Raw genomic sequence first — 27,299 nt, 5'->3', positions numbered from 1 at the left:
TTGCCTCTTCTGGTGTCCCGTTTAGCTTAATGAAAATCTTACAGTTTGTTACCCATGTATGTTGTATTTTACCGTTCTTCTTCAGTTGCCTTGCCTTCCTCGCGATGTCTGCGTTTTTTCGTGTCAGATGCTCATTAATGAAAACATCCGTGCCTTTCAGTTTGCGTCCTTGTTTCAGCAGTGCGACGATGTTGAGGAGGTAATTACGCCATTTACAGTCGCTTTGGTGCGTTTCTCACATCACTAGTAACATTTGCACAGCACTTAGTGTATTTCTCAAAACAATTGGTGCAAACTGCAAAACCTAGTGGATAACCTGCAAAAGCAGATCACTTGCTCAAAATCGATAATCCATTCCTCAAAAGCAAGTATTCATGTCAATGAAACTGCCAGTGTCATCAAAATGAGAAGTCGTGACACCATCTTTATGAACAAGATAGTCAAATGGCTTGTCATGTTTTCATTATGACTGTACAGTATTCTCTCAGTGTATTCCAATGCAAAAGAAGGTCAGAACTTGGTGACACTACCTGAAAATGCTCAAGAAAATGCTCCACCCTCTCCATTACTCTGCTGTGATGTTGTCACATGCTGCATCCATGGCTGCTAGCAGGGCCATTTGCACATGTGAATGCCAGTCATAAAACTTCCACCTCCAGGCAGAGAAAAACTCCTCTATCGGATTAAGAAATGGGGAGTAGGGAGGGAGATATTGAACCAGCATTCTGTCATGTGCTGCAAACCACTGTCTGACCAGATGTGAGTAGTGAAAACTGACATTATCCCACACAACAACATACTTGTTGAGTTGGCCTCCACCCCTCTCATTCTCAGGGACTATGTCCCTGTAAAGAGTGTCTAAAAAAGTCAGGAGATGTTGTGTATTGTATGGGCCAAGAAGGGGAATATGGGAGAATGCCATTGTCTGAGATGGCTGCACACATTGTAACATTCCCTCCGCACCGGCTTGGGACATCAGTGGTTGCTCTCTGTCCAATGCGATTTCTTCCACGCCTTCTGCCTTTGGCCAGATTGAAACCCGCATCATCAAAGTATATTAATTACAGCGCTTTGAATTTCTTTCAACTTTATTGCATTGTTTGCAATCACCTTTGCACAAATGGCTTCATCTTGCTGCGGGGTAAAAAAGGGCCCTCTTCTACCTCTGCGAGGTTGTCTTTCAATCCGTTGTGGTGCAGATTACAGTAAAATTACAATAATGTACACTAAACATGAGATATTACGAGATGTTGGATTACTGTCCAATACTATACATACCTGTTCTCCCTACGAAATGTTTAAATGATTAAATTCACAGTGGTTCTTCCAACACCCTCCGACCAGCCTCATCCAGGCCGTGATTGACAACATGATCAACAAGTGTTGCCCTAATTTAATTAGGAATCTGCCTGTATTTGGCATCTTTTCCCTCTTCCCCTGTTTTGTCCCCCCCGCATCCTCAACCCTCTTCCACGATGCTGACCTTCCATTTCTGTGTCACAGAATTGTAGAAATGGTACACACTATGGCTGTATCCCAATTCAGGGTCTGCAGCCTTAAAGTACGCATTTCAAGGCCGATTACGTCACAGCAGCGCACCGAAGGCTGTCCCAATTCAAAGGCTGCTCGAAATGCGGCCCTGAAATGTGTCCTTCATTTCCCTGAATTTTAAGGCTGTGGCGGTGTAGACTTCGTGGCCCAACATATCCCAGAATGCATAGCGCGGCGGCGGTGTGGATAATTTTGCCGAAAAAAAAACGGCGAATGAGGGGCGCCCGAAGAGTAAACTTTAAGTAAGTACTAAATATCATGTCACTTATTTATGTGCAAATGTTTAATGACGAAGAACATTAAAACGTTACTTTTGGCCACATGTCGGCAAAGTTATATGACATTAGTGACGTTTTTACTAACTTGGTTTTAAAGCCTTTACTTTAAAATATACGCCGTTCAATAGCTGAGCTTAATCTTACAGAGAATGATCATAGCTCATGTAGAAAGAAACAAACAAATGAACAAAAGATTTTCTCCTTTATTTCTGTCAAACAAAGCTGTATGACACGTTTCCAGCGGTTAGTATCATGGTTGCTGGGCAACCTGGGCAGCGCAACGGAGGCTAGACCGTCCCATTTCACAAGCCTCGCACTTCCGGCCTTAGCGGTCTTTGAGTATGCGGCCCTTGAGGATCGTTGAGGCTGCGTACTTTAAGGCTGCAGACCCTGAATTGGGATACAGCCTATGTCCTGCTCGGTTCATATATGCTTGCCAGTTGAGGGTTCATGGGATTGATCCATGATTGATCCATGAGTGGCTTGTCATTGGTTACAACTAATACTTTCCACACCTCCTCATCAGTGAAAGCTGAAGTTCACCTGAGAGAAATTGTTCTATTTAGGAGACATTTCCAGGAAAAATAATAACAAAAGGTATAACATTTTCTGGGCAGAATTTGATAACTAAGTCAACAATTTTGTATGTAATGACTCCAGCAATGAAATGAAGTCTATTAGTTTTATTGGGAACGACTATTCAGCATCCGAAAGTAGAGTTCATTTTGACTGACATGACATAAGAAAATGATAATGTTATAAAACGGCAGAGAATTGTATGAAAGCAACTAATACATGTACAAGAGCATTTGCAATTTGTTCAGAGGAAGGAGAAATTGCAACTATGATGTGTACAAATGAATAAATGTTGTGGAGGTTGCACTAATGGTTTTGAGAATTTTCTGATCTGAGAAAAGCACCAAAGGAACTGAGAAAAACTGTAAATAAACTGTGTTGGATCAAGGACACATCTAAAACCTGCAGGACACCGGCCCTTGAGGCCTGGAGTTCCCCCGCACCTGGTCTAGATTGAGAGTGGCTGCAAAGACACATGCTCTGCTCCAAGCAGTCGATGTGCAGACTGACAGTCCAGGCATTGTCTGAAGTTCCCCATGAGTCCCGTTGAGATAAATGCAAATTCTTCATGCATCTGACAGTTGGCGTTGTTCACTAAGATCGCGGCAGATTTGCTTAATGACTAAGACTATATCTTAAATGTAACATTTAAAATGTGTTTGTTCTTCTCCTAGCACAAGAAACAGTTATGCTATTTTTTTCTTTATAGTTTTAGAATTTAAAAAAAATTTATGTCAGTAGTTCACTGTAAAATAGACTCAATAATATCCAGTCAAATAGATTGGCTTTATTAATTAGACACATGGATTTGTGTCTTAAATCTCTAGTGCATATACAGCATATCTGGCCCACCAGAGCATTAAACCACAGGTGACACAAATAACACCAGCTATCAGGTTTGAGGTGCCTTTCCAGGCACCTCAATCCCCATTCACATCTTGTGTCAGGTGATCTGAATGGGTCATATGATAGGGTGAGGTAAGGTCTCACAATTTCTTCACACAAAGCCTCTGCTGATAATGACCCACACCCTTTTTCACACCTTGGTGCATGTGGTGAGGCACATGATGAATAGTGGGTCAATGACCCTCTTAAGGGACAACTCCTACTAGGGATTAAATACCTGGGCCTCACCAACACTGGGTTTCTGATCCAATCCAATCAAATCCAACTTTTATAAAGTGCTATAAAATACCCAGTACAGGACCAAAGGGCTGTACAGTAAATAAGTTAAGAACAATAGAATAAAACAAAACAGCAAAAAATAAAACACATAATATATAAAATTAAAACAGCCCTTTATTAAAAAAACAAGATAAAACAGCATGGAATCAACTTAAACAGTTGAAATAATAATAAACTAAAACCAACATCTCACAAGGCGCCAAGGCCAAGGTGAAGAGATGCGTTTTCAGAAGTGATTTAAAAACAGGCAGAGAAGAGCCTTTCTAATCTCTACAGGCAGATCATTCCACAGTTTTGGAGCTGCTACAGCAAAAGCATGATCTCCTCTAAGTTTACACTCAGTCCTGGGTACATTCAGGAACAGCTGATCAGCTGATCAGAGAGCAGGTGGGCATATAAGGCTGTAGCAGTTCAGAGAGATAAGATGGGGCTAGGCCATGGAGGGCTTTAAAATCAAAGGTTTTAGAACTGAAGAAGCAGACAGAGAGGTGAAATGTTTTCAAGAAACTTAAAGAAGGCCACTCGCTTTCTTTCTTTCCCTTATACCAGGGGTGGGCAACTCCAGGCCTCGAGGGCCGGTGTCCCTGCAGGCTTTAGATGTGTCCTTGACCCAACACAGCTGATTTAAATGGCTAAATTAGGTCCTCAACATGTCCTGAAGTTCTCCAGAGGCCTGGTAACAAACTAATCATGTGATTCAGGTGTGTTGACCCAAGGTGAGATCTAAAACCTGCAGGACACCAGCCCTCAGGGCCTGGAATTGCCCACCCTTGCCTTATACTGTCCAGTGGTTCCCAATCCCAGTGAACAGTAACACACACACACAAAAAACTGTTGTGGTTGGTTGTAGCCACACTGTGCATTATGGTCAACCACGTCCACTTGTCTGTCCAAACATTAGTGTTCCAGAAATCTTGTTAATTGCAGATGTAACAGATGTAACTTTGCAAATCTAAGCTGTATTGCGATCTTCATTTTTAGCGAGAACAAGCATCCTGGAAACCATTCCTAACAAGTCAGTTTAGTTTTTTTTAATTGCACTGTCATGAGCTTTAACATTTAATGTGTTAACTGAGGTCTATAGACGACCAAATGAGTTTTTATTGTGCCTTGATATGAAAATTCTTAAAACTGACTTTCTTTATGCCATGACTGTACTGTAGCAATACAAATTAAATGAAAAGACAATACAAGACTGCTATGAAAGTAAATGCTGAGGAGCATGCTTGTCTCTATTCTAAGAAATGTTAAATGTGAAATTGAAGTATAATTGAATTATAGTAAATGAAAAAAGAAGAAAATGAAAGAAACTCCCAATGACTTTAGATCAATTAACAAATGAATTTGTTCAAAATCATTCTTTTATTCTTTACACTCTTATGCAATACTACTTACACCAGGACATTCAGAATAAACTGACAGTCTTGCATGAAGCAACCCTACAAGCATTTTAGAGAAGAAAAAAGAGATACAAAAATATATACAAAAAGTCTCTAGCCACCCCTCATTTCCTGAAATTTTGCTTTCAATTTGCTAGACTTCCATTTTTGGTTTTTATTATTTATTTTTCTTTCTTTCTTTGTTTTCCAGGCTTTCTGAAAGTCTCTCAAAGCTTTTCTTCAGACATTGCACTGGATCATTTTCTGAATTTTTGGATTTCTGAATTTTTTGAATGTTTTTAAGACACTTGTCTAAAAAGGTACAAGTGAAAAACCATTGTTGTGTCTACACACAACAGACAACTTAGCAATGAACCTACGCAGACATATTGTTATTAGAACCTCCCACCCTGTTTCTTTATTTAAAACTATGAAAAATGCCAAATAAAATACAATTTGACAGACAGAAAATAATATTTCCAGAGGTGGTGAAAGCTTGACATGAGATGCGGTGTGTCCTGCAAAAATCTGAGGAAACTGGACAAACAGAGCACAAAAACATAAGTGGCAGGGCTGAAACAGTTAAACTGATTCTGAAAGTCATGCCCTTAAATAACTGGAACAAATCCAACAAAGACCTAATACAGAACCTGAGAGATGCACCTGACACCTGGTGATCCATCTACTGTTCACCAGTGTTGGGACTAACGCGTTATTAAGTAACGCGTTACAGTAACTACGTTAGTATTGTGGTAACGAGCACGGTAACTAGTTATTATGCCAAAACCAGGAACACGTTACTCGTTACTGGGATTTAGATAGGCTCGTTATTCGTTACTTCGTGTGGTGGCTATCGCGGAGCTTCCACAGATTCAGTAACATTAGCAAGTGGTGGAGGCCAGCAGGTGGATGAAGGAAAAGGGAGGCAAGAGGAGAGACCCGAAGCGGCCGCTGGTCCGAGAGTGTCAGGTGAACTGAACTTCAGGTAAGACGTTATGACCTGAAGTCTATCTGGGTCAGATATGAACCAAGTTTAGGTGGAGTTTATTTTCGTTGTGCTGACTTTTTCGTACTGCGTGCTAGCTAGCATGACGGAGTTTCTATACAGCTGGGTGGTGCTATGTTACTGATGTTGAACTTTATTTTGTTCATAAGGTTAATTATTAGAGTTGCCAACCGCCCGTAAAAAACGGAATCGTCCCGTATTCAGAGAAATTATTACGTGTTACGTATTTAGGTGAAAAGGAACAGTTTGTCCCGGACTTCAGCTACAATGAAAAAGACACAAAGCTGGAGTTATTCTGTCTTTGCGCTGCACAGCTGCCTCCTCTTCTCTCATCCTCTCACCCTCCCTCTCCTGTTTCTACTTCAATCATGAAACTGATCAATGATCAGCTGATCGGCTTTTCCCTCTTGTTTATTTATCATCCACTTTGCGCCAGAAAGAGGAAACCAGCGGATGTCGCGCTAAACAACAGCAGCACTTTTAAGCTTGATCAGCTGTTGTTAGAATTTATTTAATATTAGTTTCTAGTATCAACTGATGTTTGCTGGAGCCACAGCTGTAAAGCTGCTGGTCATGATATTGGTTTGGTTATCTGGTGAGAGGGAAACATGAAGATGAAACCAGGAGAGGTCCTTACTGAATCATCAGAGCTGTGATGGAGAAACAGGTTTACCTTTTAGTTAACATGAATGAGTTGAAGGGAAGTTATGGACTGTTTCTGAGAGACAAATAACACCAGGATCCTTTTCTATGTAGCTGACAGCTGGTAACTGTGCAGGGGTGGGTCTAGCAAAGTGTTGCCAGGGGTCCATGTAGGGCATTAAAAGGGAAAGGGGGGCACAAGGAAATACTTTCTTATTCTCATTTAAAATGTCTCACTTTTAAAAAAATTATTATCTGAGTCTTACAACAAACAATTGATAGATTGATACATATATACCATCAGAACAGTGTACATCACTGTCACAACAGTGTTTATTTTCATTCAAAGGCTTTATGATTTTTCCTATAATGGTGGGCCGGTCTCTAGTCAAAATGCCCGGGACGATTTTTTTGTCCCAGTCCAGCCCTGTATGCAGCTCATCTTCAGTCTGGTGTTGCCTACATCTTCCTATTCAGAAGGCAGAATTTCCAAGTTCTGAGTACAATCGAAAGCACCACGACTGCAGTTTTTGTGTTGGATGTAAAAAGCAGGCTAGGATAGAATCAGGCGTGGGATTTCTCTCGTGGAAATGTGCACATTATTTTTTCCTTTCTATTGGTAGGTGGCACAGTGCACTTGTGGCAAGTAAGGAAGCTAGAAGACTGGCAATCTTGCTGGGTATCCATTTATGGAAGCAACACATTAACAAGAGAATTCTGAGTAAAACCAAAGTTACTTTCCCTAGTAACTAGTTACTCTGAAAGTAACGAGTAACTTGAAGTAACTGAGTTACTTTTGATAGAAGTAACTAGTAATGTAACTAAGTTACTAATTTAAAGTAACTTACCCAACACTGCTGTTCACTGAAGTGTGGGATCATGTTGAAAGAATGAGTGCAGAACAAAAGACAGCCAGCATCCAGAGAAGAGCTTGTAATGTCATTCAATGAGCCTAAAGTTATCAAAGTATTCCTGAAGAATACTTCAACAAATGACAAGAAAGCTTGTCTAAGAGAGTTCATGCTGTGTTGAAGAATAAATGTGCTCAAAGCAAGGGTTGACTTTCAAGCTTGTTAGAATTGCAATGAAATGTAGGGTGGCCCAAGACTTTTGCAAAGTCCAAAAGTTGTAAAGTAGATTACGATCCATAGTCTAAATAGTTTTGTGTGTAACATGGCAAGAAAATATACATATATATATATGTATGTATTATTTTTTTTTTTCAGTTTCAAAAGGGCACAACAGTGTAGATGATAGTGATAATAGCAAACTGTTCCAAAGCTGGTAGGTAACACGATACTATTGGTAATAAGTCACAAGTTAATAGTTATTTACTGTTTAACAATGAAATGACATTCCTTAAAAACTTGTTAGTAACTCGTACATTTACACTTTGTGTTTTGCTGTATTCTAATGTACAGCATTGTGCAGAGACATGTGGTGGATGTGTCCTAGCAGGAAGTAGTAGGGAGGAACCCTGGTGTTGTGAAAAAGCCGTGCGTGACACTTCAGCGGCCTGATTCACAACACCAGCTGACCCTCCCCACCCATCAGTGCTGTAGTAGCTAATGGAAGCTAATCTTCAGTGACAGGACCAAGTCAAACTGTCAACCAGTATTTTTGAAGCTTTTTTGTTCATCACACTGTGGAGCCATTAAAACCATTTATTTGCATGAGAAGCTGGTTGACTGAGAATACTCACCTTTCCTCTCCACTCTTGCTATACAACTAACTGCAGCAGCAGCAGATGGTGATTAACTAACAAACACTGAAAGGAGAGCGGAGAGCACTTTGCACACAGTAAACAGTCTCCACCGGGGGGCACCCAACATCTTTCCTTCTTGCCCCCACACTTTGAGGACGATGATCTGATGCTGGCAGCTTGCACACACCACGACTTAACCTGGAGATAATGAGGCAGAAACAGGAACATTAATTTCATGCTGGAGGATTAGCTTTCAATGCAAATGTAGTGTTTGAGAATTAAAGTTGAATAAGCAGGTTGTGACCCAAGGACAGCCTTAAACATCACACAGGACTCAGCTACATAAACACATCTTTAGCCAAAAGTGTGTGACTGCAAAGTGAAATGCTAAGCAGGGTCCTTGGATGTAACAGTGCTCTATTTATTGCCTATTTTTAAAGTGCTTTGGAATTGAGGTTAGGGCCATGATGGAGCTGAGAATAATTTTGGTTTCACAGCGGCAAGCCTTAATCCACCTTGAAGCGGCCCGCTGTGTACCAAAGCTCAGAGTAATGTCACTGTAAAGTAGGTTTACAGGAAAATGATCTGCATGCAGGGCTTCAGTATAACAGGGCATGTTTGGAAAATCAGTTTCCTGGTATGTCTGTATGTTGGAATTGTTAACAGAATTGTGTACAGGCTTTGTGCAATTGTGCAATGACCAGGTCCTAAAGAGTCATGACGTTTAAGAGCCAGGAGCAAAATAGAGTTAGAAAGAATTTGTCAGTCTATGAAATATGAAGAATGCCATCCAATTTGTGTCCTGATACTTCCAAAACATAAAAATATTACTGTTAATCAAAGTTCAGCCATTCGGGCATCAAAGGGAAAAACCTGAACTCCTGACCACTAAAATGTGGGTGTTTGGTGAGTCTGTCATGCTGTGCCAGGCTCTTTTGTTCCTCTTTTATAACTGTGTGCTTGATTCTTCTTATTTATGGCAGCAGCTAGTCAGATCTGGGATGTGTCATGTGCAGTATTTATATTTCTGTTATTAATGGGATGCCTTTAGTCAGCTCTCCCACAGAGCTCTGTTAAAAATCCAAATGCTTGCCATCTTAAACGGCACTTGGGCACTTTGGCAGTTACCCAAAATATTTCGCCCAAGTAGGCACTTCACCCCAATCTAACCCTTCTGGGACAGACAGGGACCCAGAGGCTTCATACTGTGGAAGGAAGTATCTGTCCTCATGATGGTGTTCACTCAATTAAACTGTGTGTCTTGTTTTATCTGTCAACTTGAGAGAATTTCTTGTTTAAAAAGTGCTCTGATTGTCTTGTTGCTACATTAACTGAAGTGTATCAGTTTATTGTGCTAACATAAACGTGAATTCTTAAAATCATTGTTTCCCCCTATACTGTAATTTAAACCTCTGGCTGTCCTAACAGACAGGTTGCCTTTATTCCTGGAGCGGACTAACATTTATAACAAGATGTGAGCTAAATGAAATCTTTACGGCACCTAAGACCTGATCAAAACCTCCACATTTCCTGGTACTATAAACTTTTACAAAATACTGTACCAAAGTTTTAAATTCACGCTCAAAGCCCAATCATTGTAAAAAATGTTTTGGTTATTACTTTAATTACGTGTTGGACATGCATTAAATAAACAAATATCAATTTTACAAATATGTGTTTCATTGTTTAGAAAATTTGTTTCTCTGTTTAGGAATAAATATCAAGTTTACTTTGTTATGATAATTATAGCTGTTCAGAAATGTCTGTTTTTGTATTCTAATTGCTATATATTTAAAAGGTAATAATTTGTTACTGTAAAGCATGTAAAAAAAAAGTCATAATAAAATAATGTGGCAAAATAATAACAAAGTATAGAACATGCTGTTGTATTATAATGTATTATATTAGCCTAGGTCACCATCAGTGTGTGGTAACTGTGGACCTGGGCACTGCATCTATATTGTATATTTATCCATATTGTAATTCTAATAGAACAATGTGATTTATTGAGGATGGTCAAATCTGATCTTTTCCTGGACCACCCATGTTGGCATAAATCATATTTTGGTCTGGGGGTGGGGGCACCTAACTCCACCAGTTTGCGCCCTGCTGACTGGGGCTGACTACACTGGGCTGTTTGACGTAACAGATTTTCCTGGCAACCTGACTGTGTCGCCCCCTTTAGGCCAAACTCTGCACCCTCACAGTGGGCGACCTCACAGGATGAATTTGCACCCTGCTGTTCTGAGGTGCTGTGCTGGACAGCAGTCGAGAGGGACAGTTTACAATACCATGGGAGGTGTGCAGGAGGTGTTGTGAAACTGGGTTGTAAGTGTAGCCTCTGACCACTCCATTAATCACAGGTTTGTCCTTTTGCCTGACTAATCCAGGACGAGTCAGGCCTGCACTAATTCTTCCACAAGCGGCCATGTCACACTGAACATAATATCCCAGCATTTTTTCTAATCCCTTTTTATCAGGTCTGCTGGCCTTTCTGGTCAATCTAATTGTGACAAAGCACACATAAGGGCTTTTGTGCCAAAAGAAAGTTCTTTTAAGGTTTCAATTAAACGCCTCGGCCAGCCCAGCGGAAGCCTCTTGGCTCAACGCCAGTGTCCTTCAGACAAAGAATGTCACTGCGCATAATGGATAGAAACACTTGAGTGAGGAAGGAGGAAAAGAAGTGGAAAATGTGGGGGGATTTTTTTGTCTTTTCAGAGGGAAGGAACACAAAGATTTAAGTAACAATCAAAACTAGCCTGAGGGATTAGGAGCCGGAGAACGCTGTGTGTGTGTGCGTGTGGAAATAGAGGGGGAAGCTCAGTCACAGTTCAGTCACAAAACGCTATTGGAGGAAACGCAGTTTAGATCTAGCATTTCAGTTTGAAGATTTTGGGCAATGACTTTTTTAAAAGCTTCCATTGATTTCTGTTTTGTTTTATGTTCCAGCAAGTCTGAAAACCTTTCATATTTTACCACAGCTCACAGGATCTTTCCTTTTCCTTTAAAACATCCAAGTGCATGACTCCAGAACTCTTTCCTTCTCTGACTGTCCAGAATGATTTTAAGCTTTACCACCCAACTCTCTCAGCAGCCTTTACATCACCAGTTCATTTGGACCGAGTCACACAGAGCTTGTGAAAAAGTGGATCGCAGTGCACTTTGTCAGAAAAGGCTCATATGTATTTGTCCGTACACATCAGTGTGTGTACAGTTGCAGAGACTTCAGTGCCAATGCTGTTAGTGTGTGTACAGAGGCAGAAAGTGAGGGTGGTGGAGGTTTCCCTGTAGTGAATGATCCAGTGTTAAACCAATACTTCGTTGTAATATTAGGAACTTCTAATATTTTGACATCTGCTAAGAATTGAAACAACAGATGCATTAAGAGAGCAGCAAACAGAGCTGCCACTCAGCCTCTTTTCTGGTTCCTCTCAAAGGTCACTTGCTCTAATGCAGTGGTTCCCAAACTATTTTTGCAAGGCCCCCCTTTGTTTTACAAGAACACACACGCACTCACGCACAAACACATCCTCCAACCACACACACCCATGTTTTGCTCCATTGCGGTTTATTTCACACCTCAAACATTTAGTAAACAATTAAGCAAATACAAGTAATCTGCAATAACTTACAGGTAGTAAGAAAATAAACTACTAACTCTTTTACGCTACGTCCACACCTACACGGGTATTTTTGAAAACGCAGCTGTTTCGTCCACACGTAAACGGCGTTTCGAATCACTGAAAACTGAGATTTTTTAAAACTCCTTTTATGTGTGGACGAGGAATACAGGGTTCATCACTCAACGTCAAAGCACGTTGCGCGCCACGTTATTCTTTACATGAGATGAATTGCAGAATGGCAGATAGAGACAAAATACTGTTACTGTTAATCTGATTATCTTCAGGTTTTACACGCTTACATATACACGCAGTTACTGTCCCTCCGTTTAGAAAGGCAGAGGCGTCACGATGTGATTATTTTACGTGTAGTTGTTTTTTTTCCTGTGTGAATAATATTCAACATTGCTGTCAATACATTTTTCAAAAAATGCCTCTCTGTGCAAAATGGGTTTAAAAGCATAAACAGCTGTGGGATCCTGTTTGTCCGTGATTTAGACAGGGGCAACAAATCATGGCAGGATCAGCCTGATATTATTTGTATCCCACTGTAACTTTGCTGTATAAAGAGCTAACATCTCCAAAATGTCAGGAGTAGTTAGTCATTATAAGAAGTGTTTGTGAACTAAAAATCAAGAATGTGGGATACTGTTTGTCCGTGATTTGGAGAGCCCAGCGCATGCTCCCGACGAAGGAAAGACCAATTATGCAGGGGAGACCTACCTTGGCACTTGTGCAGGTGAAAACATATTTAGCTATGCTTCATCTCCTGCTCTGCGTTTGTCTGGGCGCAAGCTTGCTTTTTTGGGGTTTTTTTCCCTTCTCATATGTTTATCATTGCTTTATTTAATTCTTGAATATTAAATGTTCAGACCTTCCTTATCATTTTGACTTTCATGTCTTATTACGTTTTGCTGGGGGCTTGATGGTTAGAATGGGAACATTTCTTTAACAGTTTTCTTTACTTTACATATCTAATATGCAAAGTAAAGATATCTAAACAGCTTTAGTTTTATATATCTAATATTTTTTTCTTCACATTATTTATTAAGCTTTTCTATCATGGCTTTTGTGGCAGCACACTATGCCTCCACCTGGTGTAAAATTTGCTAATCACTGGAGTCTTAAAAAAATGTCTGTTTATGACAACAATGCCAAGGTAATTTACTGGTTAAGACAGGTTAAGACCTTAAATATCTGAGCTATAACTCTAGTGATGAAACAATTAGAACCCCTGGAAATGGTGGGAAGGAAAAACTCCCCTTAAACAGGAAGAAACCGCCACCAGAACAAGGCTCACGACGGGTTGCCTTCTGCACGATCTGTTGGGGGTGATGGGAGGAAGGACAGGACAAAGACACGTTATGTAAAAGAGCCAGAGACTACTGATAACTAATGATTAACTGCACGTGTATAGACACGTAGTGAATGAAGAAGAAACACTCAGTGCATCATGGGAAGCCCCAGCAGCCTAGGCCTATTGCAACGTACACCGTAAAAAAAAAAAAATCCTAAAAGAACGTAATATTCCGGCAGCTGATGCGCCAAAATAATACCAGAAAATAACAGAAAATAACTTTCCCATGAAAATACGGTTATTTTCAGTAATGACAAAACAGTTTGTTGCCCTAACTTTACATGGGATTTAGGGCAACAAACTGTATGGGATTTTGCCTTTTTCAAGTGCTTTTAAACATTAAATTAGGAACAATTTAATGTGATTAAACAATGAAATTACTAATAAACAAGGTCAATGAATGCGGCAATATGAATAATAATACTTAAATGTACAGAAATATACAGTTAACAGTTGGTTTAAATAATAATGGATTGCATTCATATAGCGCTTTATGAGACCCTCAAAGTGCTTTACAATTCCACTTTATAATTCCCCTCTGGCCATCACCAGTAGGTGGTAGGTGAAGTGTCTTGCCCAAGGACACAACGACCGAGAGTGTCCGAGCCGGGGCTCGAACCGGCGAACTCCCAACTCTTGAACCACGCTCGCCCTAAATAGCAATAATTATTATTATTATTTGATGTAAAAAACGTTTATACAAATCATTTTATATATTTTTCCATAGCATTGAATTTAACAGTTCAATCTTTCAAACAACGGACAAATATTTATGAAATTATGATACATTTGTGAATCTATTTTAACAATCTAAATATGCATATGTACAGACTGATACATTTAAAAAACAAGAATATTATGTTTTATTACATTTACAGTGATTTTACGTTAATTTACATTTGAAATGTAAAATCACAGTCTATTTATGTGAATTTAATGATATTCTAGAAGAACAGTACAAAACTGTAAAATACACAGTAAAATACTTTTATATTACAATTTTTTTTACAGTGTATCTCTCTCTGTATCAAGCCTCAGCTGTCTGCCTGAGGTGGTCACTGACTGCACTGAGTACAGGACAAAACCCTCTTGGTGCCTCTCTTCTGCAAGGCTGGCAGTTCAGTGCCAGCCCACAATGCAATACTACTGACTGACATCCTACTAATAAATCTCCTAGTGGCTGTGTTATTTAAGCTCCCTCAGTCTGTCCACTGCTACAGCAGGTGTTTGCATACCACTTTGCAACCCAGCTCCTCCCTTTCTGCTGCACCTGACTTAATCAGAATAATTAAGGACAGTCCTGTTGTGTGCTGGGGTCTATCTGCTGCACTCTCTGCCTTATGCTTTCCATGGAAGGATGGGGGCAGGGGTCCCAGAATAGAAATAACAACCTGCCTTTGACAGATGGGTGGTCCTGACTGAACTTAAATTTAGGGAAAGATTTCCCATTGTCTAATAGGACAATTAAAGCTTTGGTTATTAAAAATACCGCGTAGGTTCATGTTATCATCAAAGTTGTTATTAAAGGTTTGGGCTTAACTCTTTCCCCTGTAAACACAAGACAACAGAGACAACAACTGTGTATCTTTAATAACGAGTTGTGACACCTTCGTATGTATTAGTTAAGATGTGGTTTGACAACCATCAGAACAGTTTGCAGGTTAGCTGCAAAGGCAGAAAGCACCCTCACTAACCCCAGTACCACTCAGTTGAGAAAAGAGCTTCAAGTGATACTTCTGATAGTCTTTGAAGAGGTAGAGTCCAAGCCTTCCCCACCTCCTTCCTTCTTCCCTCAGCTCCTGTAAGAGACGTCTATCCTTCATGCTGCTTTTAGACAGCTGTGCTTACGCTGCATTACGCAGAGCAGAGTGTGGGGAAGACAGAAGATGGAGAGGAGAAACAGAGAGTGCCTGCTGGATAAAAGCAAGCTTTTTGTTTCCTAATGGATCCTTGCCCATTTTATTCAGATCAGTCATGCAGGCAGTGGCTGACATTGGCATCATTGATTTAACATCATTCATTTCAGAAGGAGGAGGAGGAGGAGGACGAGGAGCTGAAGGTAGCTGACACTTGTGAGAAATGAGGAGAGCAGCAGGAATTCTGCATTAACCCAGTCATTCATTAAGTCGCATTCTTTTTTATAAATATGTCAGTTTAAAGCATAACCAGAATCTTTTGATTCCAGCGTACCGCCATTAAAGGCCTGTTCATTGCTCAAGCAGATGTTTTCCTATTTTAAGATTTAACTGTGAATCAAATCCATTATTCAACTTTAGTGACAGGATGAGAGTGTAGAAACAAAACAATTTCTCAGCTATGAATTCAAAAAAATTACCAGAAAAAAAACACAAAAGGAATTTACAAACAAGCTCGTTCACCCTCATCACGGCCGACTGAATGACAGTGAGAAATCTGTAATCTGGTTTGTGAGAAGACAGAGAGGCTAGGCGATCGGCACGCAGCCAGACTGAGTCCGGTATTTTCAGCCTCAGAATAAACTCCAGCCTTATCACAGGCGGAGCAGCTGGCTGCCGAGCAGGACAGGTGACGGAGACAGATACTGACAGCAGCCCGACCTGCCAATCTAACGTCTTTCCAGATTCCCAGAGCGAGGAGGGAAACGTGGAGGTGAACTCCACTGCTGCTTGAAAGGAGCTGCACAGTTAAAGTTGCAGTCTTCTCATGAGTCACAGAAAAATGTAGCTGATCTACAGATTGAGCTGCATTTACAGCTTAGGAAATGCAAAATGTGATTTCCTGACATGCGTCATCTAATAGGATCGAGGAATTTGGAACAATCCCCGGGCTGAGTGACTGGTACTGCATGTTCAAAATGTAGTGACAGAGCCTGATCTCAGAGGAAATTCCTTTTGATACTCACCAAAAATATGTTTTTGTCACTATGATGTTGTAGAGTTTGACACCAGAGGGCTGTTTCCACATCTTCATCTGCTGAAGAAGGGAACATTCCTCTGTGCTCACCTCAACTCCGAGCTTGACACGTGGATCTGCAAGCAGGATTTTGTGACATCGCAGCTAATTTTACAACATTCATGCTCCAGAATTTGGGGAAGGTAATTCAGCTTTTATTCACAAATGTATCTGCAGGGACTCTTGGGGGGAAAAACCCCCAGGCATTAAGCAAAACTTTATATTGTTTTTTAGCCTCTCCCAGTGGATGTGTCTGTTTCCTGGCGGTTCATTTTCAGCATCCTTATCTAGTCTTTTCTGTTCATTTAAACTATGTTTCAGTGCTGCAGATCATCAGCACAAAGGAGCTCTTAACATTGATGTGGGAAACACCTGGAAAGAGCATTAATGTAAATGCTCTGAAAAACACGAACTGAACTTTTTGATATTTGTTTTTCCTCGAGTCAGAATCAGTTTTCAAGGTCAGAAAGGTTTCATTACTTTATGTTTAACTAATTAGAAAAAAGTGACCATTTAAAACCATAAAGAATTAAACTCTGAATGTTGCACTTAAGACATCACAAAGACTACACAAAGCATAAACACACACTCTTGATAATTCCATCAAAACTGCCACTCACACGACAAACGTGACAACCTAATGCGGTGACTGGAATTAGAAGAGGTGAATCCCCATAGAGGGGTAACTTGTGTTTGCATCCACCTGTCAGCTTTGTCTAAAACAGTCAGTTAAACATAAGAAAGCTGTTTTATGGAGCAGAATTAGCTATACATGCTAAAATTTAAGCAGCTGTTTGGTTTTAATACTTACCTAACCCTTCATTTTCTCTCCAAAGTAAATGTGGCAGTATCTCCAGGTCATATCAGGACAGTGGCAGAGCTTCAGGAAGATTCATTAACACCTATCAACAGCAAACTGTCTCTTTCTGTGCTCGTAGATCTGGTCTAAACTTGAACTGCAAATGCAAATGAAACATAGGAATGAAATTTCCGATGTTTTTCCCATCCCCCAGTAGTTCTCTTTGACTTTGCATAAAAATCTGGACTTTCTTGTCAAAGAAGGCAACTTTTAGTGCTTAATTAGTTCATAAAATCTTGCAATGTGTGCCAGCCCTGAAGCAGGGTCCCCACGGCAGACCAACAACAGTCTGCTCATTAGAGAAAGCCATTGGTCTGTGTCTGTTGCTCTGCATGGGCTGCTATCAAAGTCTCTGTGGTTTAGAGGATGCTACAGGAACACACATGCTCAAATGTAGGTACATGTGCACAGCACTCTGAAAACTCTGAGATTTTTTTCTTTGTGCCTACAAATCCCAAGAAAAGAACCAAAACCAACTAACAAATATGTCTTTTTCCATTTTGTGCCAGAGAGCTCACAAAAACATGTCAAATCTTTAGTTTTTAAATTTGTACACCACATTATATTTATATTAATGCCTTTTAATGAATGAATGAATGTCTTTATTCGAGCAACCAAATAATAAAGTTATTGTAATGTACAATTACACACACACACACAAAAAAAAAACACGTTTAGCTCGAAAAGGAGTGGGATGAAGACAAGCTTTTTAACTCCCACCCCTGCAATCTTATCTGAGTTTTAAATTTTGTAGTTGCGCAGTACATTTACCATCTCTAAAAAAATTTATTTAACTGATGTGGATATCATACTGATTGTTCTGTCAGTTCAAGTGTAATTTACAGAGCTACACTGGAGGAGGACACTATTTTGGTTTAAGTTAGGAAAATAGCTCAGCAACAGGGCTGTTTCTATGCAGCATAGCACAAAGAGATTAAGATAATGCAAAAGACCTGGAATATTTTACTATTTTAACACTGGAAACAAAATAAAAATGGAATTATACTGGATAATAAGATGTGAAATATATATGCTTCAACAGAATTAATTATATAAGATGAAATGCAAACAGTTCCAAATTCTGCAAATTATAAGCATACTGTGGACTTAAATAAATATAGTGTTCTAAAATGTTTACATATATATTTATTATTATTATTTAGGGCGATCGCGGCTCAAGAGTTGGCAGTTCGCCTTGTAATCAGAAGGTTGCCGGTTCAAGCCCTGGATTGGACACTCTCGGTCGTTGTGTCCTTGGGCAAGACACTTCACCTGCTATCTACTGGTGATGGCCAGAGGGGAATTATAAAGTGGAATTGTAAAGCGCTATATGAATGCAATCCATTATTATTTAAACCAACTGTTAACTGTATATTTCTGTACATTTAAGTATTATTATTCATATTGCCACATTCATTGACCTTATTTATAGGTAATTTCATTGTTTAATCACATTAAATTGTTCCTAATTTAATGTTTAAAAGCACTTGAAAAAGGCAAAATTCCATGTAAAGTTAGGGCAACAAACTGTATTGTCATTACTGAAAATAACCGTATCTAAATGACATCAGAAACAGCAGTATGCGACATTACGTGATGGCAGAGCTTCAGTTCATCCTTTGTCATTTTAAAAAAAAATAAAAATAAAAAAAATAAAAAAAAAAATAACCGTATTTTCATGCAAGTTATTTTCTGTTATTTTCTGGTATTATTTTGGTGCCTGAGCTGTTACTGTTTTTTTAGGATTTTTTTTTACGGTGTAGCTGACTGTAAACAGCAGTATTAGCTTTATTTAACTGGAAAAATCTGGTATGTTGTTATCTTTTCTTGAGCTTTGCTGCTTTAATGTTTTGACATGTCACCTATATTAGTGCCTTTTTGGTAGGATCAGCAACTTTTAATCTAAACCCTGCTGCATCCTGTTTAATGAAATTAATTTTAAAGCATCTTATGGGTGTGGAAATGGAACCGGACTTTGTATTTATATACTGCTCTAGTCTTAGCGTCCACTTAAAAGTCTGTAGGCTGTACAGAACTTTACTGCACATCCTGATTTAGAATCACCAGTTAGCCTAATGTGGATGTCTTTGGGATGTGGGAGGAAGCTGGACTACCTGAGGGACTCCCACCTTTTGCCTTAAGAGGACAGCGCTAACCAGTGTTTACTGTCACTCTCATCCCTCTCCCTGCTGTTTTTCTTTTCCTTTTTAGGAACCGTGTGTCAGCACTCTGACAGAGAACACCAACTATACCGCCATCTGTGCCTGCAAGTAAGAGGCACAATGCAACAAAGTGGTGTGTCACGGTGTCGCAAGGAGAGGCCATGGAGCCACTGATAATTTCAAGAGAGGGGGGAGAAAAGAGAGAGGGACTCTGGGCTGGACACTTCGCAGGCGTGGCACCACAGCAGCAGCAGCAGAGGCTCTGAAGCAGCTGGCATCCACAATTAGAAAGACGGGAACAGAAAGAGACAGGAAGGAAGCTATGAGACAGAGGTGAAGAAAGGGAGGGTGAGGGAAGGTTAGGAGGGATAGAAAGGAATGGAAGACAAGCACTCTTGTCACACATACATGTGAGAAATGTTCACATCTGGTTCTCTCCTCTCTGTGTACAGAGCACCAAATTGAGTTGTCATCTGCAAGAGCCTGTGTTAGCGAATCACAGATTAAATTGTTGCTTTCCCTAATTAGCTCCAGTGTGAACTCTAAGGCCCAGCATCCCAGAATGTGTGTCACTTTTATAATCCTTCCCGCAGAGCAATTTAAAATGGGAGGTAACTACCTTTAGGCTGCACCGTGGCTGGAGTCATTTCCAGGCCACATTAAATGATAAGATCTGTAATAAGGCTGAAATATAGCTTAGCTGATTGAGCCAGGTGAAGGAGACAGCTTTTGTCATATTAATCCTAATGTGAAAATGATGGAAGAAAAATGAAGTCAGGGATGAAAATGATTAATCGTGCAAGGAGCTGGATGTGCCAGTTGTGTAACAAAAAAGAGAAAGGAAAAGAAAAAAAAATACATTCAAGCATTTAAGCAATTATGTAATTTGTTCCATGCTCGAAGAGTGCAAATGCAAATTGAATACAGTGACTCACAGCCACGAAGCAGGTGCAGACGAGCAGAGGCAGGATTATCTGATTGAATCCAACCCAGAACTCAAAACTAATTAAAACATTCTCAGACACAAGAGCATTATCTCCTGGTCTTTATGAACAAGTTTGTTGTGTGTTTAGTGTCGATTTTTCAAGCAAAGGAAGAACTTTCAGGGATAAGAGTGAAAGTGTGGGATTATTCGGAGGAGAGAAAAGGTTGCTATGGCGTTCCTCAAGAGCTGTGCAGACAGTTTGCTTTATCCCTCTAGTTAACTGAGTAGGATGTCTGCCAAACTCCCCAGGGATCTGTGTGTGTGAGAGAGAAAGAAAACAGAGCTAGAGGAAGGAGAGTAGTTCCAGTGGGGCATGATTTGCTGAATGGACTGACAGGCAGACTTTATGAAAGTGGTCTGTCACAGCGGACACACAGCTACGCCGGAGGAGCGCTTGACGTGAAGCTCAGCCGGCTGGCAGAAACCATTTTCGTAGTATACATGTTAGAACTGACCAACACTGCATTATGTAGCTCACACTGTGTGTAAAGAACCAGAGCCTATTCATCATATTTTGTCACTGTAGACATCAGTGTGTGTTGACAGAAGAGAATTTAACTGGATTTATGTCTGCCAGCAGGTACAAGTAATAAACTACTCCACCACAAGTGAAAGTAGCAGAATATATCAAAATTCTAAAAAGTAAAAGACGTCAGCGTGCATTAAGGCAGTTGATGTCTGGTTTAATGCTTTTGGAGCAAGGCAAAACCGACTTGCTCCAAAAACACTGGAGCAAGTAGATTATAATATGCCTGCCTGTGAATCATTACAAATAGAACATGCGATAAAAAGTTGTTTTAATGTGAGAAGATATTATTTAAAAAATAAAAATAATAAAAATACAAGGTTATTATTTATCTTTATTCTTTAAAGATGCTTTGCTGGACATAAATTAGTCAGCACTTAGTATGGCCATCATACACCCCAACCACCTCCTACTGACTGTGATGAACTTTATGAATATGTTGCTTCATTCATTCATGAAAAAAATTCTCCAAAAACCCATTTAGTTAGTAATTATATTTCTTATCACAGAGTAATTGAAAAACAGTTTATCCATATATGAAAATAAATGAGCACCCACTCATTTTTATAGACATGTTAGGAAATAATGGTCCTTTGTTACTGTGTCACTATGTCTTTTTTGTATATATATAAAACACAATTTATAAGACCTTAGCATAAAAATAAGAGACTCTAATTAAAATAACTGCCTTTGTATCATCGTCTTTGGAAAAATATGGATAATTCCAAATGTTAGAGTCGCCTTTAAAATAGCTGCCTTGATGCATTTCAGCTGAATCATGGAAGTTTCCAGGACGAGGAGTCGTCCTGCTGCCACCTCACACTATCAGCCACAGTGGCCTCCTAATCAGCAGTGGAACCAGCCCGACTGAACAAACAGGCAGTTTTATACAGAGGAGGCATGCAGAGTGTGACCTTGACCTGACTGCCAACCAGAGTAACCAGTGGAAACCACAAAAAAGCAAATGCTTTTCATTGATTTATGGAGCTATACTTGTTAAATGTAATTTATTTTATTCAATTAAAATACAATATATATATATATATATAAAAATAAAATATAATAAAAATATTATTATTCAATTTGGACCCATGATTAGGTGCAATTAAATTCCGACATGGGTGGAACAGCATTGTTTTTTTCTTTTCTCACACAGAGTTTGGTTACAAGGTGTCACTGCAACTATTACATCTGAAAAGGAGAAACTTGAAGTATAAATTTATTGCAATCAACTGAGTGCAATCAAAGCCAAATGAAAGTGACCTTCATGTTCACACGGCTGAAGCAAACAGGCAGTAAACAGACTCATTTGCAGTAATTCCTACCTCTCAGCTGATTTCAGGTAGTGTGGAAAAGCTTCTGCTCTCCAAATAAAGGCTGACGGCCGGCCTGTGGGAGGAAAGCAAATGTCAGAGTAATTAATTTGTTTTCCTTTAAGAATAATAATAGAGGGCCAGTGGTGTGTGTTAAACAGGCTGGACTGGGACTCCTCACATATATAGAATCTTTGTATTAATTAACTGTAATAAATCACATAAGCATGGTCAGCGACTGCACACAGGCATATGATGCATGTGCTTTGCATCTGTGTGTACATATACATGCACCTCCCTGTTGACCATGTCTGTCCCAAGCAGCGCTGCGGCGCTGAGGTCCGTTTTGTGTTGATAGCAGTCTCGTTAATCATGCACACGCACAGCCTGCAGCTCCATACCTATGATTATCAGCATCAATTGGCTCAGAGAAAAAGCAACTGCCGTCTTTGGACCAATGGAGGCAGAGGTTGTTGGGGTGTAACAGAGTGGATGGTTATTGATTTAAGTGTGAGAGGAGACTAAATGGAATCTGAATATTTTTCCTCAGAGATGAGACAGTTATTGGTGGTGCTGGGTGTGTCAGCAAGACACAGTCCCCAAAAGGATGGATTCAGTTTTGCACTCAGGATATAATAACTTCATATTAATTAAGAGTCTATAATAATTAAACAGGTTGATCACAAAATTCCCTGCAAATATGTTTTTGTACTCTTATTCAATTCTGTTGATTTTATTGTATGCATTAGATTCTAAACCAGTCTTGCAAAAGCGGTAAAACATCACTTTGATTACACTGAAAAGTTCCAAAATAATACACCTCATCTGGTTGTTTTTTTGTTGTTGTTTGAATTAATTATTATTATAATTTTTAATATAACAAAAGTTGTGCTGTCATAGCAGATTACAAAGGGCTAAAATATATTTACCACAACATGGAATTAAAGATGGTAAAAAAATATCATCAATTCAATTCAACCTTATTTATACAGCGCAAAATCACAACAGCAGTCGCCTCAAGGTGCTTGATAATGTAAGGTAGACCCTACAATAAAAAATATTGTGTAAAAAATTTGAATTTTTCCATGATTTCTTCATAACAGGTATCTGAAAGGTGATTACCTGCTTCTGTGACAGGGTGCAGCTGCAGACTGTCATGATATCAAATTTCCACAGCATGATTATTGCATCCAAAATGACTCACAATAATGATTTCCTTAAAATGGCAGTAGAAAATGTAATTACTATATATACACTTATACTGTGTAAAACTCATCTTTAATATGTGTTTGTCAATTTTTTGGCAAATGAATTTACTCAGAACTGTACGGAGGTGGAAAAAGACAAGAACTGTGCAAAAGCTATAGAATAATTACATAACTATTTACAATTTTATCAAGTATTAATATTTCATTTTTAACAACAAACTAATCTGAAAATGTTGCTTGGAAGGAAGAAGCGTCTAAATAGAATTTTAAATTTTAAGCTTCACATTATGAAGTGAAAAGACTGTATGGTGGATAATCTTTACATTATGGAGCTACTAAAATATAAATTCTTATGTTAAATGATAAATACGATTCACTTTTTCATGCTTACATCATGTCATGTTGTACTGGATGCCACTGATGCAGGGATTTATTTCTTTTTTATCTTTATTGTGTTTTATGCATATTCTGTTTATGTAATTCAAAATCCTATGCAACAGAGTTATTCATTCAGGGTGAATAATAATAATGAACTATAACAATAACAATAAATAATAAAAGTCATTAATGTAGTTTATCGTTGTTTGTAAGCACATTAAAAAGTGACTGTCTGCTATTATTCTTGTGTATGTTTGGAAATAGGCTGCAATCACAAAAATCGATTACCAGCATTAACAAAATGGATATATTGGATATATTATGCAAATAACATTCATATACATAATCACCTATTAGGCTTCCATACATTGCGCATTAATTAATTTGGCTTACAAATGCATGAATGAGGCCCATTTTGCTCATTGTCAGCTCAAAGGCATATGCAGATCATCTGACTGATCACACAAACTGATATTAGTATTTGTAAAAAAAAAAAAAAGAAGAAGAAGAAGAAGAACCAAGAAGCTGTTTAAACCATTTATAATTATCAACAACTCTTAAGTCCATGGTTAGGTTAATGCATCCATGTGGATAATGTTGCTTTTATCTGACTTTGCTAACAGTGTTGTTTGTATTTTAGGCAAACTGAGCCTTTAATTCCTGTAAAGCCTGAACTGTATCAGTCAGTGAAATATAATGAGGCGTCATATGGCGCACTCAGGGGTGCGTTATGTTCACATGTATCTCTGTTACCATCGGAGTGAATGCTGTACTTTGTGCTACAATAGTCCCTCACCTCCTCTACAAAAAAACCAGGATATGGAATCAGGGCAGCCTAAAAAAGAGATGGGAATAGAAAAGATGAGCACAGAGGCTCCAGGGTCTGGTCAAAATTACCTCGGTCTGCTCCTCAAATGAAAGCAAATGTGTCCTCAAAGCCCCGCTAAAAGCGTCAGACGGAGGCTGCTGGAGACGCACTCACACAAGGCCTTGAATAGTATTAACTTTCAACTGTGGCAAAAACTTTTTGAGCAGTGATTAACAAACTCGGGACTCACGTATGTCCGTGTATGAGAAAAGGGTCACTTTTGCTCTTTCCTGGAGGTGATTCGAACTGTGTGAGAATCTGAAGGTTTCGACACAAACCACAGCATCTGAAGAGAAATGACGTGCAAGGACGTTCACATCTTTTAAAGCCTCCCCTCCGAGTGGCCTATCAAAGCTCTCTGATTTCAAGTTTCTGTTAGGATCAAGAGGCTTTTGAGACAGCTGCACACGCTGAGGAAGGAAGCAGCACCTGGTTCACCTATCCTCGCTCTCACACCTCCTGCCTACACACCGGGCTCCTAGGAATGGCCCAAAACCAGCAAACCAAAAAAAGAAAAAAAAAGAGAGACTCAGTAAGACCACACAAGCATAAATCCTCTTTTTCTCACAAGCCTGCGCACACACACACACACACACACACACACACACACACACACGTATCCTGTGATAAAACCCACTGGCAAACTGTCACTCAATTAATGTCTCGTTTTATCTGGTTTTAACATACCTGCCATCCTCAGCTGGAATTAAAGCCTCACCTCTTTCTCCCCCTCTCTCCCCTCCCCTTCATGCACACACTTTCTCTCTCTCTCTCTCTTTAACTCTCTCTCTCTCTAAGTAGCTGCACACAGTGTGCAGGATTAAGCACTGTGGTAATAACTTCCATATTGAAAAAAAATGCAGGGTTGGGCTTCCTCACGTTCACAAAGACTTCTTAGAAACAGAAATGCCTTACACTTTGTATATACCCACAGACTTCGTGTCCTCTGTGGGTTTTATTCTGGTTTTATCGTGGAGAAACTCCAGCTGCGTTTTATGTTTCAAGTTTGGTTTTTTGGTGTTTTTTTTTTAAAGGATTCCAAGGGGGGCTGATGCCGTGAACTATCTTGTACAGTGTTTTCCCACAGTGTTTTGCAGTTCAAATGGCGGATTGGAAAGTGCTGACATTCTGGTGGCAGATACTGCTCTCTTGCCCGCCAGCGCCATAAATCCCCTGTTGTGAGGAGTGTGGTGTGAAATCCATTTAGCACAGATTCCTGCAGAAAGCTTGTCATCTCATTGAAAAGATCCCCCCTGAAATATGGAAAGAAGCCTTAACTACAAAACAGAAAAAAAGTAGGATGTTCTTTTACTGCCACAAAATCAGCCCCACCACAACCCTCGAGACCGAACCTTTGTTTCTTCTTCAGTGTAATACACAAAAAGAAAAGCTGGTAGTAAACAAAGATGGCTGCCGCATCTCTGTCATGGTGGCGTTAATCTTTCATAAAGTCTGTATGCAGTATGCAGCCGCCCCCTTGTGCACAGTAGCACTAACAGGTGTAAGTAAAGCTTTAACATTTCATTTACTACAGCACTTCTGCTCCCGTGCCCCGACAATGCAACAACCTATGGCTGATTTCATCACGCACGCTGGTGCACCAATCACTTTCCTGCCGGGTTATCACTGAATGCCCCTCCATCGTTCAGGCACCATATGGAGGCAAAATGCTGCTCTTACTCACGATCCATATGCATCAAACCTTTAAAAAAAATCCTACCCACAACAGACACTCTGGCTTCAGTTCTGAATACAAAACTGGAAGACGGAAAAAAAAACATTGATCGCTGAGAACTGTACAGTCAGTGTAATGATTCATGTCGGGTCTCTGTGAGGATGCCGGTGACAGTCGACTCGCATCACCTCAGGACAGGAATGGTCTCAGAGCGAGCTGATGTGCTCTGTAGAGTCAATAGCTCCTCTTTTGTCTGAGGGGAGACAAAGGTCTCTTGCAGCTTCTCTTGGAAGCAGCTTCATTATTAGTGCATTTTATAATGTCAGAGAAGAAGAGTGCAGACGTTTGGAAAGAGAAATGCAACCAGAAGCATTGTTTGATTATAGAGGCAACCTCCAGCATCAGCACGTTGTTTAGTTTGAGCCAATCAGAAGTGGTCCTGATGAGAGTGTCTGACTCTGTGTGTGTGGAGGGGTGTACTCTCCATTGCTATTTCAGGTCTGAATGTCTTTGTGTGCAGCTATATGTCAAACAAAGGGCCGCTATGCCTGCCCCCCACCCCCACCCCCACCCCGCCAACCAGTGGGGGTGGGGGGCAGAGATGTAGTATGTGGGTGTGTGTGCATGTGTGTGAGATTTTGGAGTGGAGGGGGGTGTGCTGTCTGCGGGGAGCAACCAGGCGTGTGAAATTACTCCACACTGCCTGTCTCTTTCCTCTTCCTCCTGACGCCTTTGTGCTCTGTTTCTTTTCTTTCCACTGTCCTTTTCCTTCATCTCATTCACGCTCGCCTCATCTCCACGACCCCTCTACCTTTCACCCTCTACTCCCTTCTAATTCTCCCACCTCCCGCCATGCTTCCTCTTCCTGTCTGTGCCTCAGATGTCATTCCACTACACAGCCAGGAGCTAATATTAGCCCGCAACAAATGATTATGGAAAGTTTACCGCCCATTACAGCTCCTTTGATGGGAGACAGTCTTTGATATGGAAATGCCACCACTGCCACCATGTACAATGCACACATATGCACTGCATTTGTGTGCTTCTGTGTGTGTGTGTGTGTGTGTGTGTGTGTGTGTGTGTGTGTGTGTGTGT

At 40.0% G+C, this 27,299-nt stretch overlaps 1 long non-coding RNA gene across 1 annotated transcript in view; it reads right to left on the bottom strand.

Moving 5' to 3' along the window:
• Window positions 1-8,160: 8,160 nt before the first annotated feature.
• Window positions 8,161-27,299, bottom strand: part of LOC102202568 (uncharacterized) — a 25,535-nt gene continuing 6,396 nt past the window's right edge. Inside the window, exons 2-3 of the long non-coding RNA XR_312363.1 lie at window positions 22,088-22,151; window positions 8,161-8,520 (exon numbers count right to left, since the gene is read on the bottom strand). This is a non-coding gene — a long non-coding RNA (uncharacterized LOC102202568). The remainder of the gene's footprint in view (window positions 8,521-22,087; window positions 22,152-27,299) is intronic.

Source organism: Pundamilia nyererei, unplaced genomic scaffold, assembly GCF_000239375.1.
Source record: "Pundamilia nyererei isolate P.nyererei 1_Seehausen unplaced genomic scaffold, PunNye1.0 scaffold00478, whole genome shotgun sequence".
Classification (NCBI taxonomy): Eukaryota; Metazoa; Chordata; class Actinopteri; order Cichliformes; family Cichlidae; genus Pundamilia; species Pundamilia nyererei.
The sequence above is the reverse complement of the archived record's forward strand: the minus strand, read 5'-3'. Positions and strand labels throughout refer to the sequence as shown.